Source organism: Bubalus bubalis, chromosome 11, assembly GCF_019923935.1.
Source record: "Bubalus bubalis isolate 160015118507 breed Murrah chromosome 11, NDDB_SH_1, whole genome shotgun sequence".
Classification (NCBI taxonomy): domain Eukaryota; kingdom Metazoa; phylum Chordata; class Mammalia; order Artiodactyla; family Bovidae; genus Bubalus; species Bubalus bubalis.
Genome location: NC_059167.1, coordinates 96,287,640 through 96,301,176, shown reverse-complemented (window position 1 = coordinate 96,301,176; position 13,537 = coordinate 96,287,640). Strand labels below are relative to the sequence as shown.

The 13,537-nt window shown below is 39.9% G+C and overlaps 1 non-coding gene across 1 annotated transcript; it reads right to left on the bottom strand.

Annotated features, from left to right (window-relative positions):
• Nucleotides 1–12,329: 12,329 nt before the first annotated feature.
• On the bottom strand, nucleotides 12,330–12,432 carry LOC112577914. The gene has a single exon (XR_003102111.3). It is a non-coding gene; the product is annotated as a U6 spliceosomal RNA (small nuclear RNA).
• Between the last annotated feature and the right edge of the window lie 1,105 nt (nucleotides 12,433–13,537).

The following is a 13,537-nucleotide window of genomic DNA, read 5'->3' as shown; positions in this document are numbered from 1 at the left end:
TCCAGGCAAGAACACTGGAGTGGGTTGCCATTTCTTTCTCCAATATGTGTGTACACCCATACCTAAATGCACATACACACATATGATAAAATTATTAATCTTTTGGTTCATAAAAATTGGCCATAATTTACTGCAATTTGCTTCATCTACTTGATATATCTTCAAGGTCTTTCCACTGTATAGCTATGTTGTAATATAGTGGACATTGGTTTTCAGTTTTAACTGTTACAAGCATTGCTGCAATAAACACCATTGCAGTATATTTCCTGGTTTTCCTTGTAAGTGTATTTGGCATAAATTCCTAGATTTGGAATTTTGAAGATATTCCTATAAGGCTCTACCAATTTATACTCATACCAACAGTTGTATTAAAAAGTTCCTGCTTCCCCATCCTCTCATTCTTCACTGGTATCATAAATCTTTTAAATTTAAGATAATCAGGTTCATGAAAAATATCTTTTTCTTTCAATTTGAATTTATTTTGTACCTGCTGAGAATGGTATCATTACATATTTATATCTATTGCTATTTGGTTTTCTTCTATAAATTACCTGTTCTTGCCTCTGTATTGTGACTTACAATAAGAAATGTGGTATTTGTCCATCTCTGGCACAGAACTCCTAAAACCTTCAGACTTTCGTGACAAGTGCCTTTCAGCCACCCCTGAGTTTATGTTAATGAAGTGAATTTGGAAAGCCCTTAAGGATGGGGGCTGGTTGCCAGGGGAACCCAATCTTATGATTAGAGGGCTGGAGATTGATTTAATCACCAACTTGGACTTGTGAATGGCATCTGAAGTGTGTGTGAATGTGGCGGGGGGCAGTACTGTGGAACTGAACACTTACCCTATGGGATCCGATGCTAACTTTAGCTAGACAGTGTCAGGATTGAGTTATGTTGTATGACACCCAGCTGGTGTTGTAGGATTGCTTGGTGCAGAAAAAATTACTACGCGTTGGTGATCAGAAATACCGGGAGTAGCACACCGAGAGTAGAGATAAACAGTAGAGGAAAGATTTTTCTGTGAGTCCCCTTTGCTAGCTTTCCTACCAGATCGAAACTTCTTATTGATTTGTGTGAACTTTTTATACTATTTTGGAGAAGGGAATGGCAACCCACTTCAGTATTCGTGACTGGAGAATCCCATGAACAGAGGAGCCTGGAGGACTATAGTCCATGGGTCGTAAAGAGCAACTAATACTTTATACTATTTACCATGGCATCTCTTAGTCAGTTCAAGCTGCTATAAGATGAAGTGGCTTAAACAGCAGGTATTTACTTCTTACAGTCTTGGAAGTTCAGGACCTAGGTACTGGCAGGTCTGGTGTCTGATGAGATCCGCTTCCTAGTTTTCGAATGGCTGACTTTTCATTGTGTCCTCACAAGACACAGAGAGAGGGGCGCGGGGGAGGGGAGCACACGCGCAAGCTCCAGTGTCTCTCCCTATAAGGGCACTAATGCCATCATGTTAATCACTCAGTCGTACCCAACTCTCTGTGGCCCGATGGACTGTAGCCCTCCAGGCTCCTCTGTCCATGGAATTCTCCAGGCAAGAATACTGGAGCAGGTAGCCATTCCCTTCTCCAGGGGAATCTTCCCAACACCAGGGATTGAGTCCTGGTCTCCTGCATTGCAGGCAGATTCTTTACCACTCAGCCACCAAGGAAGTCATGTACAGTTGGACCATAAAGAAGGCTGACCACTGAAGAACTGATGCTTTTGAACTGCGGCACTGGAGAAGACTTGAGAGACCCTTGAACATCAAGGAGATCAAACCAGTCAATCTTAAAGGAAATCAACTCTGAATATTCATTGGAAGGACTGATGCTGAGGCTGAAGCTCCAATAGTTTGACCACCTGATGCAAAGAGCCAACTCACTGGAAAAGACCTTGATGCTGAGAAAGATTGAGGACAGGAAGAGAAGGGCCAACAGAGGATGAGATGGTTGGATGGCATCATCGAATCAGTGGACATGAGTTTGAGCAAACTCTGGGAGATAGTGAAGGACGGGAAAGCCTGGCGTGCTGCAGTTCATGGGGTCGCAGAGATCGAACATGACTTAGTGACTGAACAACCACAGTGCCATCATGAGAACTCCAACTGCATGACCTACCTCCCCAAGTCCCTACTCCCTAATACCCATCACATTAAGGGTTAAGATTTCAACCGTGAATCATGGGGAGACAAAAACATACAATTCTCAACATTTCATGATACAAGCACTCAGTCCATACCATGGCTGTTAATCCTTTATGTAGTTTCCCTAGAATGTCATTTATCTTTCTAATTTAATTTTAAGATCTAATAGATACTATATTTTATAAGATTCAAAAGTTAAAACTATTCAGAAAGGTAAACAGAGAAAAGTCTCATCTCCACCTGTATCCTCCAGTTTGTTCCTCCCCATCCCCTGTAGGAAACTCCTTTCCTGGTCTTCATTTTGTGAACATAAACAAAATTGTTTCTATAGTCTTTTCATTCCTTTTCTTACATAAAACATAGAAAACAAACCAAAAAAATATTCTGACCTTAGTCTTTCTTTTAATTTACACTGTAGATCTGCAGGTGATCACTCCATATCCATACATAGGGGTCTTCTTCATCCTGCCAATCACCCAATAGTCTACTGTGTGGATGCTCCACAGTTTATGCTGAATACTTGAGTGGTTTTCAGGTATTTTATAATTATAAGCAACATTTAAACGAATAATGTTTTCCATATATCTGTGAAGTATATGTACAGGATAGATTCCTAGAAATGAAACTGCTGTGTCAAAGAATTGTCACTTGTCTCTGAATTTTATGATGTCTTTCATTGTAAAGAAATTTTAAGTTTTTATGCTATTTTTTTTCCGATTTAATACTTCTGGGTTTTGTTTTGCCTTCCTCAGGAAGACCACTCTGGTCCTAAATTATAAAAGCATTCTATTTTCTCTCAAGGTGTGTAAGGACACATTTAAACACACACCTATCTTAATCATATATGGATTTCATATTGTCTGTGATGTAGGGTCCTACATCGTATTTTCTCCCATAAGGATATCCTGTAACACTTAATGCCTTATTCATGGAACTTATCACCTTCTTTCTCCTTCTTCCTGGAAAGATGAATTTCTGTCAAATATTAACTTTCTATTTAACTGTGAGTTCCTGGATAGTAAACATTGTGCCTTATTCATTTTTATATGCCTGATAGCTCCTACCACAGTCTTGGCTTGTAATAGATGTTAAATACTTCTTGATGAATTCAATAGCAACTATAGAATGGCAGCCAGCCTTCTAATCTCAGGCATGATAAAATATGAGAAAATAGACTTACGGTGCCATTAGAAACAGTGGAATTTGTGTTAAGATAAACTTCTAAAACTCCAGCCATATGAGACACTGGTGTAAATGATAAACAAGAAGGAATTCTTGGAGGTCTTACAGTCTATGAAAATTCTGGGTGAAACAAGTCAGAAGTGTTAAAAAAAAGAAGTTTTATAACATTGGCAGAAATAATTTTACAATACTGGGAGTGTGTTTCTGTGACTTCTTTAGAAATCAGTACCTTATGGGAGAAATCTCATCTGTTCAACAAGAATTAGACTGAGCCAGATGAAACTGCTAATATTGAACTGTTCTTTATCTATGAAAGCTGCAGTTTCATATGGTACCACCCAATATTTATTGAACTTTGATTGTGCCGCAGGTATTATATAAATAAAGTGACATATGATATTTCACTGGAAAAAACAACTATGGTCCCCATCCTAATGGAGCTGAAAATTTAGTGAGCAAGACAGACTGTAAACAAGAAAGTAAGAAAGAAGTATAAATAATGATAAATCTCTAGATTAGTATGTCTTTCTAATATTTATTTGACTCATTCAAAATATGTTGAAGTTGCTATAAACTATAGTTTATTAGAAAGTATAACACTTTTTCATTATTTTATTTTATTATAACACTTTGCTTCACTCTTAACCTTCTATATATCTTTTGTCTATACTTTCTAATCTTACTTAAATTGTGCTTAGTTAACATATGATTTTAAAGTCAGTTTTATTGAAGTACAATTTAGATTGGCAATAACATTTACACTTTTTGAGCGTACCATTCCATGAATTTTTACAAATGGATGTATCTGTGTAACCACCACCTTGATCAAAGTGTAGAATATTTTCCTCACCTCAGAATGCTCCCTCATGCCCTTTGTAGTCTATGGTTGAGTTGATTAGCTTAACTCTCTGTTGTCAGACTGGGCCCCTCTGGATACCTACTCTTCTTTCACAGACAGCCTAGTCTTCTAGGTGTGAGGAGAGAGGTCTGGCATTGAGAGAGGAAGTTTCAGGGACCTTGGTCATGCCCAGGAGATCTAGTTTACATGAAGCACCTAAAGGGGTGTTCGGTTTGGCTGGGATCCACCAGCCTGCATCGATAACCCATGACTCGCCAAACACGTCTGGACACATTTTCTCTCAACCACAGAGCTCAGCCCACCGGTGTATGTCTCCCTTTCAACTCACCCAGTCTCTTTAGTTTGCCCATATATTGCTTATCTTAGCCTTCCCAAACCCCTGCGGTTCCTTTGAAGACTTGAACATTTTAGGCATGGAATCCATGGTCTGTGTAGGATATGTGTATTGTAATAAATAGTTTGTCCTTCCTTTGAAGGGTCTGAATGCTGTAGAAAGGGAAAGATGAGTCTGGCTATGAAAGTCTCTGAGGAAAGAGGTTCAGGGACTCTGGCTCTGATTCACAGGGGACTGTACTAAGTGACAAAGCTCATGATTCACATGTGGATTCAGCAGTTTGGCAGAGTTGGCAATGAAACATTAGCTGCTGCTTTATGCCTTTGCTAAGTATAACTGGATGAAGAATAAGTATTTCCAAATGGTTGCAGCCATGTCACTAACCTTTCAAACAAAGGAATACCAGCCAGTGGCCTCCTTTTCTAGTCTTCCGGATTTGCAGTCACAAGCAGGCTATTTATTTCAATAATGCTTATGATAAATGAAAGTAGCAATGATGTCTGAACTATTACTAATATGTGCTGTGTTAGATAATCAATAAATTAATAACTTGTATGCAGAGTACATCATGAGAAACACTGCGCTGGATGAAGCACAAGCTGGAATCAAGATTGCCGGGAGAAATATCAATAACCTCAGATAAGCAGATGACACCACCCTTATGGCAGAAAGTGAAGAAAAACTAAAGAGCCTCTTGATAAAAGTGAAAGAGAAGAATGAAAAACTTGGCTTAAAGCTCAACATTCAGAAAACTAAGATGATGGCATCTGGTCCCATCACTTCATGGGAAATAGATGGGGAAACAGCGGAAACAGTGGCTGACTTTATTTTGGGGGGCTCCAAAATCACTGCAGATGGTAAATGCAACCATGAAATTAAAAGACGCTTACTCCTTGGAAGGAAAGTTATGACCAACCTAGATGGCATATTCAAAAGCAGAGACATTATTTTGCCAACAAAGGTTTGTCTATTCAAGGCAATGTTTTTTCCAGTGGTCATGTATGGATGTGAGAGTTGAACTGTGAAGAAAGCTGAGTGCTGAAGAATTGATGCTTTTGAGCTGTGGTGTTGGAGAAGACTCTTGAGAGTCCCTTGGACTGCAAGGAGATCCAACCAGTCCATCCTAAAGGAAATCAGTTCTAAATATTCATTGGAAGGACTGATGTTGAAGCTGAAACTGCAATACTTTGGCCACCTGATGTGAAGAGCTGACTCACTGGAAAAGACCCTGATGCTGGGAAAGATTGAAGGCAGGAGAAGGGGATGACAGAGGATGAGATAGTTGGATGGCATCACCGACTCAATGAACATGAATTTGAGTAAACTCTGGGAGCTGGTGATGGACAGGGAGGCCCATCGTACTACAGTCCGTGGGGTCACAAAGAGTTGGACACGACTGAGCGACTGAAATGAACTGATGAATGTGTTTTTAAATAAACGTATTGGTTATCAAATACTACATACATTAGTATTAGATATAGTATTGGTTCTCTACTACTACATATATTCCTACAGTGAAGTAATTCCCACATACAATTAATTCTTGGAAGTATCTTCAGAGCTTATTGAAAACGCATATTCCCTGGAGATTCTGACTGAGTCATCTCGGGAAGGGTCTCAGAAATCTGCATTTTCATCAAACTCCCCAGTTGGTCCTGACAGCAGTAGCCAGGGTTGATCCTTGAAGGGCATCGTATTTGAAACAAGCAGGCCTGGGTTCTGGAGTTCCAGGGTTCCATCCACCAGCCGTGTGGCCTTGGTTTTGACATGTCACCTTCTGGGCCTCAGGAGACTCACTGGGAAATGGTTCACAAGCAGTTTCTGAGCAGGGCAGAAACATGGTGTGAGGTAGGCTTGGGGGAGGTTAAACTGGTTGAGTTGAGGCTTGAGACATGCGAGTCACTGGGACGACCCAGAGGGATGGTGTGGGGAGGGAGGAGGGAGGAGGGTTCAGGATGGGGAGCACATGTATACCTGTGGCGGATTCGTTTTGATGTTTGGCAAAACTAATACAGTGTTTCCGGTTTAAAAATAAAATAAAATAAAAAAAAGAGATAGCTGCCACAGTGCAGGCAGAGCTGTGACAAGGGATGACAGGAGGAAAGGCAAAGGGGGTCTGAGAGGAGAGCTGGTGCACAGCGGGAGTCAGAGGACTCGGTGACTGCTACAGAGGGAGAGGAAGGGGAAAGGGAGCCCAGGATTTCACACCTCGGTGCCTAGGTCAATGGGAATTTCCTTTATAGAAATAAGGGAGTCGGAAAGAAGAGATGGATAAAACACCCACAGCGCCTCTGGGGGATGGTGGCCATGCACGGAGCTCTGTTCTGGGATGTGTCCCCATCTGGTTAGAGGATCTGTGACTGGGGTGCAGGAGAGGCAGACAGCAGCTCGCCATCACAGACTCCTTCATCACCTTTGGCAAATCCGCTCACCTCCTGGAACTCAGTTTCCTCATTTGTAAATTAAAGAAGAAGGAATAGGAACCAGGGATTCTTGCCGGATCTATGATACATGATAGGCAAGATGTTCATGAATGGAGCTATCTAAATTTTCTATGGAGAAGGCCTCGAGCTTTCATCAAGTTCTCAAAGGAGTGAGTGGCCCAAGAGGAGTTAGTAACTACAGGTAACAGACAACTTCTTTCAAAAAAACTTTCTATATGGAAAATTTCAAATTCAGAAAAGAGGATAAATGAGAGAATTATGCCCTTAATACTCGCTTGACTTTAATAATTGAAATGATCTCTTAAGTCCTTTTTAGAGTGTTAGTATTTCATTGTATGGAGGTACCATACTTTAAGTGTGACTTTTCTTTCATGTATTGCCTCTGAGTAGGCTTGCCTCAAAAAAGTCACTGTTCCCTGTCAGAATGGTTATCATAAAAAACAAACAAACACACACAAATATCAAATGTTGGTGAAGATGTGGAGAAAAGAGAACCCTTATACATTGTTGATAGGAATGTAAATTGGTATAACCATTGTGGAAACAATACGGGGGGTTCTCCAAAAAACTAAAAATAGAACATATGATCCAGAAATTTTACTCCTGGGTATATCTAAAAAAAACACCACTAATTCAAAAAGATACCTGTACCCCAATGTTCATAGCAGCATTATTTACAAGAGGCAAGTTATGGAAGCAACTTAAGTGTCTGTCAATAGATGAATGGATAAAGAACATTTGATTACATATATATATATATATATATATATATCTCACATCTTTTTATCCATATATCTGAATACATGTGTATGTGTGTGTATATATATATACATGTATATATATACTACTCAGCCATACCAGGCATGGAACAATGGACTGGTTCAAATTCAGAAAGGAGTACGTCAAGGCTATATATTGTCACCCTGCTTATTTAACTTCTATGCAGAATATATCATGCAAAATGCCAGGCTGGATGAATGACAAATAGAAATCAAGATTGCCAGGAGAAATATCAATAACCTCACATACGTAGATGACACCACCCTAATGGCAGACAGTGAAGAGGAATGAAAGAGCCTCTTGATGAAGGTGAAAGAGGAGAGTGAAAAAGCTGGCTTAAAATTCAACTTTCAAAAAACTAAGATCATGGCATCTGATCCCATTACCTCATGGCAAATAGATGGAGAAAAAATGGAAACAGTGACAGTCTTTATTTTCTTAGACTCCAAAATCACTGTGGACAGTGACTGCAGCTATAAAATCAAAAGACACTTGCTCCTTGGAGGAAAAGCTATGACCAACCTAGACAGTGTATTAAAAAGCAGAGACATTACTTTGCCAACGAAGGTCCATATAGTCAAAGCTTTGGTTTTTCCAGTAGTCATGTATGGATGTGAGAGCTGGATCACAAAGAATGCTGAGCACCAAGGAATTGATGCTTTCAAACTGTGGTGCTCGAAAAGACCCTTGAGAGTCCCTTGGACTGCAAGGTGATCAAACCAGTCCATCCTAAAGGAAATCAACCCTGAATATTCATTGGAAGGACTGATGCTGAAAGTGAAGCTCTAATACTTTGGCCATCTGATGCAAAGAGCTGACTTATTAGAAAAGACCCTGATGCTGGGAAAGATTGAAGGCATAAGAAGAAGAGGGCGACAGAGAATGAGATGGTTTGATGGCGTCACCGACTCAAGGGACATGAATTTGAGCAAACTCCAGGAGAGAGTGAAGGACAGGGAAGCCCGGCATGCTGCAGTTCATGGGTCACAGAGTTGGACACGACTTAGCAACTGAACAACAACTAAAGGATCATGACTTCAGAGGGTTAAGGTCTTTAAGTTCCTGCTTCTCTCTCTTTTTTCCCCCCAAAGAGAAGACTTTGTTATTTCTGCCATAGTGAGTACAACATATTACTTAAACATACTTTGTATCCATGGAGATGAAGGCAAACCAGACAGTTACCGTTTTAAAGCAAAGAAACAAGAGAATACTCATCTGCTTTCACTTTTTAGATTATAAGCATCTAATTCTATTATATAAAAGATTCATATATTTCTTCATCTGTATTTATCAATATTCAAACACTTGTGAAAGTGGAAGTCGCTCAGTCATGTCCGATTCTTTGCAACTCCATGGACTTTACAGTCCATGGAATTCTCCAGGCCAGAATACTGGAGTGGGTAACTTCACATATTACAGATGGGAAAACTCCATGCAACAGATTCCCAAAATGCAGATATTTGGATGGAAGGGTCATTCACAGCTAAGGTATGTCACTAGGAAATTTCAGAATCTGCTTCTTGCCCTTTTTTCAACCTCAAAATTCATTTTATTAAAAGTAGGGATGCATTTGACAGCCCCTGTTTCTCCGTTTTCACAACCAAATCTTGCTTTTGGCCATTGTCTCCTGTAAGGTTTCTGATGGCATGTACCACCCATTGGGTCAGAAAGGGGTGACTGTCATTGACGCTGCAGCTGCTCAGGATCAAGAAACTGCTGTCCAGCTATTTACCTTGTCCTGGTGATCTTTGTTCTTACAGCACGGTTTTCCAATCAGACAAATGAAATGAGACATAAATGCTTCAGTCAGTCTTATTTGCCGGATCACCTTCGCCTCTTCTGCGAAGAAGAGGTACTGACGATGTTTGTGGTGTTTTTTGAGCTACATGAATCAGTCATAAAAGACTTGATTGCAGGTTTTTAATAAAAGGATATAACTCAAAAATGGTCAGATGTAGGAGATGTACAGGACAAAGTATGGGAAAGGGCACGGAGCTTCCATGCCCCTCCAAGCTCGCCAATCTGGAAGCTTTCTGCTTCTCTTTCAAGAAGCCAAAGTGGGTACTTCCCTGGTAGTCCAGTGGTTAAGACTCTGCCCACTCAATGCAGTGGGCCTGGGTTCCATCCCTGGTCAGGGAACTGGGAATGCCACAACTAAGACCTAGCACAGTCAAATAAATTAAGAAAAGAAGAAGCCAAAGTGATAGCTACTTAGAAAAATGCAAGACTGACTGTCATTAGCAGCCTTGTAACTAAAGAAAGTGATGAATCTGATAGAAGTTGTAAGGAACATTTTCAGTAAATAGTATTAATGTGTAAGTCTCTTTTTTGTGATTTCCTGCTTTAACTGACTTTTTCAATTACCAAACAAACCACCAATTTTAAGAGCTGGCAAAGAGGCTTGCAGAAAATGTTATCTCCCCCTCACTGTTCATTCTTCCCTTCTTCCACATGAAGAGATTCTCATTTTTAGCTGTGCTCTAGCCACCTCTCCACCCCAAATAAAAATATTTCTCTTAGTCCCTTGAAGTTCAGCATAACCATGTGACTAAAGCCTGGTGAACAGACAGACATATATTGAAATATCTTTTGCAACTCCTGGGAATGTTCTTCAAGCAATAGCTATAATGTGCTCTTTGCTCCTCTCTTCTTTGTCTGCCTTCCATCCTGCTACCTGGAATGCATATGTGATGGCTGGAGCTCTAGCTACCAACTTGAGTTATAAGGAAAATGTAGAGGAGTCCTGGTCCTCTGAGGACTTTATGTACCCCAGTTGTCAGAATAACATGGAAATTTCATGTCTGCCTTCCTTAAATTACTATTATTTTAGCTCTCTGTGATTCACAGTCAAGCTTCATTATAAATGATAAAGAGAGTTTGGGTCTTATTATTTTTTCTGAACTGAATTACAACTTGACCTGAATATTCTGGCAACCAATATTTATGTAGACATTATTACAACACTTAGGGGCTTAATAGAAGCAATACTGGAACTAGGAAGAGAACCCTCCTCAGGTCTTTTAAACTCAAAGACTCCACCGTGCTACAATTTACTTTTTTTTTTTTTAAATCATAAAGTGTATGCCTTGCCCTGAGATAATCCTACTAAAACCAGTAATTCAGCTTAGTGGTCATAGTAAATACTTCTGCCTGCGAAATTTTCTCAGGCCATATTGATTTATTTTCCCTTGTCTAACTTGGAAATGGTTACAGTTTTAGAGCCAGGACCAGTGTGTTAACACATATTAATGACAGAAGTACCCTATTCCCTCAGTTCTGAGATGCTGTCAAAAGAAGATGCATCACTGGCTTCATAACAGCTTTTGAGAAAAATATATTAAGTGAACTCTTTTTTTTCTTAGTAAATGTTAATAGCAATATATATATATCATGTATATATACATGATATATATATATTCATTATTTTTTTTCATCTTTTCCACATCTAATCTGAAGATTCTTTTGAATTACTTTTGTTTCACAATACACTGACTTTCTGCTTTATCGAACACGTTCTTGTGTTTTGGGGTCAATTTGCAATTGTGTTACTAATACTGTGAATGGTTAATACTACATGCTCCTATTTAATTGTCTTTAGATAAAGTTCTTTTCATCCTTTTCTCTATTTTTTCCCAATAGAATTAATCTTTAGGCCTGATTATTGTTTTGAAAGTTAATGAAATTCCAGAATCCGGCTTTAAAATGCAACTCCTCATAATGGACAAAAAGTTTCAGAAAAAAATGGAGCTGTGTCTTCTCCTGAGCTTCAGAGAAGAAGGTTGATAGGGTCACATTGTGTCTGTAGACAGCTTTGGGTAGTCTGGCTGACACAATGGCAGTTTACAAGTCACTTCCTAGAATGGTCACTGTTGGCATCCTGCCCAGAAACCCTTGGATACTTTTTACTAGCTCTGTTTAATCACTTTCTTTTCCCCCAAATCCCCTAGGGCACCAACAGAATATTTTACATAAAATATTTTACTTAAAAAATGTTATCGAGTAAAGGGGGAATGTAGATAAATGGGTGGATAAATATATTTGTAGAATTTAATATATTTAATATATTTATTAAATTAATATATTATATATTATAATTATTAATTATATACTTGTTAATAATAATATATAATTATTAATTATATATTAAATTATTTAATTTAATTTTTATTGAATAATTCATTGACTGATAAGGGAGAAAACTTGTTAATTATTATCCATTTGCCAGAACAGGTTTCAGAATAACAGAGATTTCGCTCAGGGAATGAAACTGAGGCAGGAACATTTATTCTCTTCTCCTGTGATTTGATGATTATTTTTAGCATTGTATTTAGATTCCTTTTTGTGTGTGTGTATATTTATTATAGATTTTTAGGTTGCAGTTACCATGAAGTTTTTTGTATAGCAGTCTCTCTGTCTGTCTCTATATACACACACACATACACACACACATATATATGATTGTTTTTAAGTTGCTGAACTCCTAATTTCAAAAGCATTAAAAATACTCTGATTTGTACTCTTTTCCCCTCATGATAACTGCTTTTGATACCATATTTTAACATTTAATTATTTTGTGTATTCCTTAACTGAAAAAATATGGAGGACTTCACGAATTTGTCTGTCATCCTTGCCCAGAGGCCATGTTAATTTTCTCTGTATCCTTCCAATTTTAGCATCCGTGCTGCCGAAGCACGAAGACAGGAACATTTAAGGAGAAATTTCCAAGACTGGGCATGATAACCAGAGAGGCTTGCCCGGTTGAGTGAACATAGAGGAAGAAGGAAGATCTGCTTATGTGGGGACTAGCACAAAAGGAGCACAAAGGACACATTTATTCAGTCCTCATTTCCCTTAGGTAGACCCATAAAATATCACAGTTCTGTGTGCAAGGCAGACTGAGCCAGGAGAGGACAAAGCAAAGCACCACCGTCTGGTGACCAAATCTGGCAGGGTCAGAAACCGGCCAAGACACCACCCCGAGGGCCAGTGAGGCTGTTCCAGGCCCCTGGATTGAAAAGAGCCTCCCAGGGTGGAGGGAGCCACAAATCACCCGGCTGCATGTCTTCCTGTCTGCCCTCCTCCCAGCTCATTGATTGGGCTGAGTGCTCAGCCGTCTTTTCCTGCGAGAAAACTACGTAAGTGCTCCTCTCCGCTCTCCTGCTCTTTCCGACACACACGCACAGACCCACTCCTAGCAGGAGATGAGCTCCAAGAGGCGCAGCAGTCATCTAATCTATTGATTGCCCTTTTCCGGTGGCCTTTCCTGAGGAGCTGCACTTACTGGGATGGCAATGTGTGGAACTGACATTTGAAGAAACAGAAGTTGAAAGGAGGTAGCAGCACAGACTGAGGGGCCTTGTTGTGAGAGCCAGGGTCTCATGGGTGGCCTGCACAACTTCCGCGGGCCTCCCTGCCCAGGAGGGCCCATGGGTGACCTGCCCTTGGAGGGGGGTTGAATGGTACCCAGTACGTACATGCTCACTGCCTCAGCTCGGGCACTGTGAGTGACAAGACACAGGAGAGGGAAAGAGGTGGGACTGGGGGATTTTGCTCGCTCACAGCTCTCACCAGCATCCTCCAAAGTTGCCCAAAATAAATATTAGATCCATAAAACTGTTTCTGGCTATATAAATGCAGTTTCAAAATAAGTCCCTGACACCTCTTCCAACCACAAAGCTGCCCCAAGCCCCTTCTGGGAAGAAATTCTAAACTGAGGGACACCTTGGCACAGAACAGTTCCCTAAGAGAAGTTCTACAAACTAGAGTGGACATCAGCCTATCTACCAATATCGGAGTCC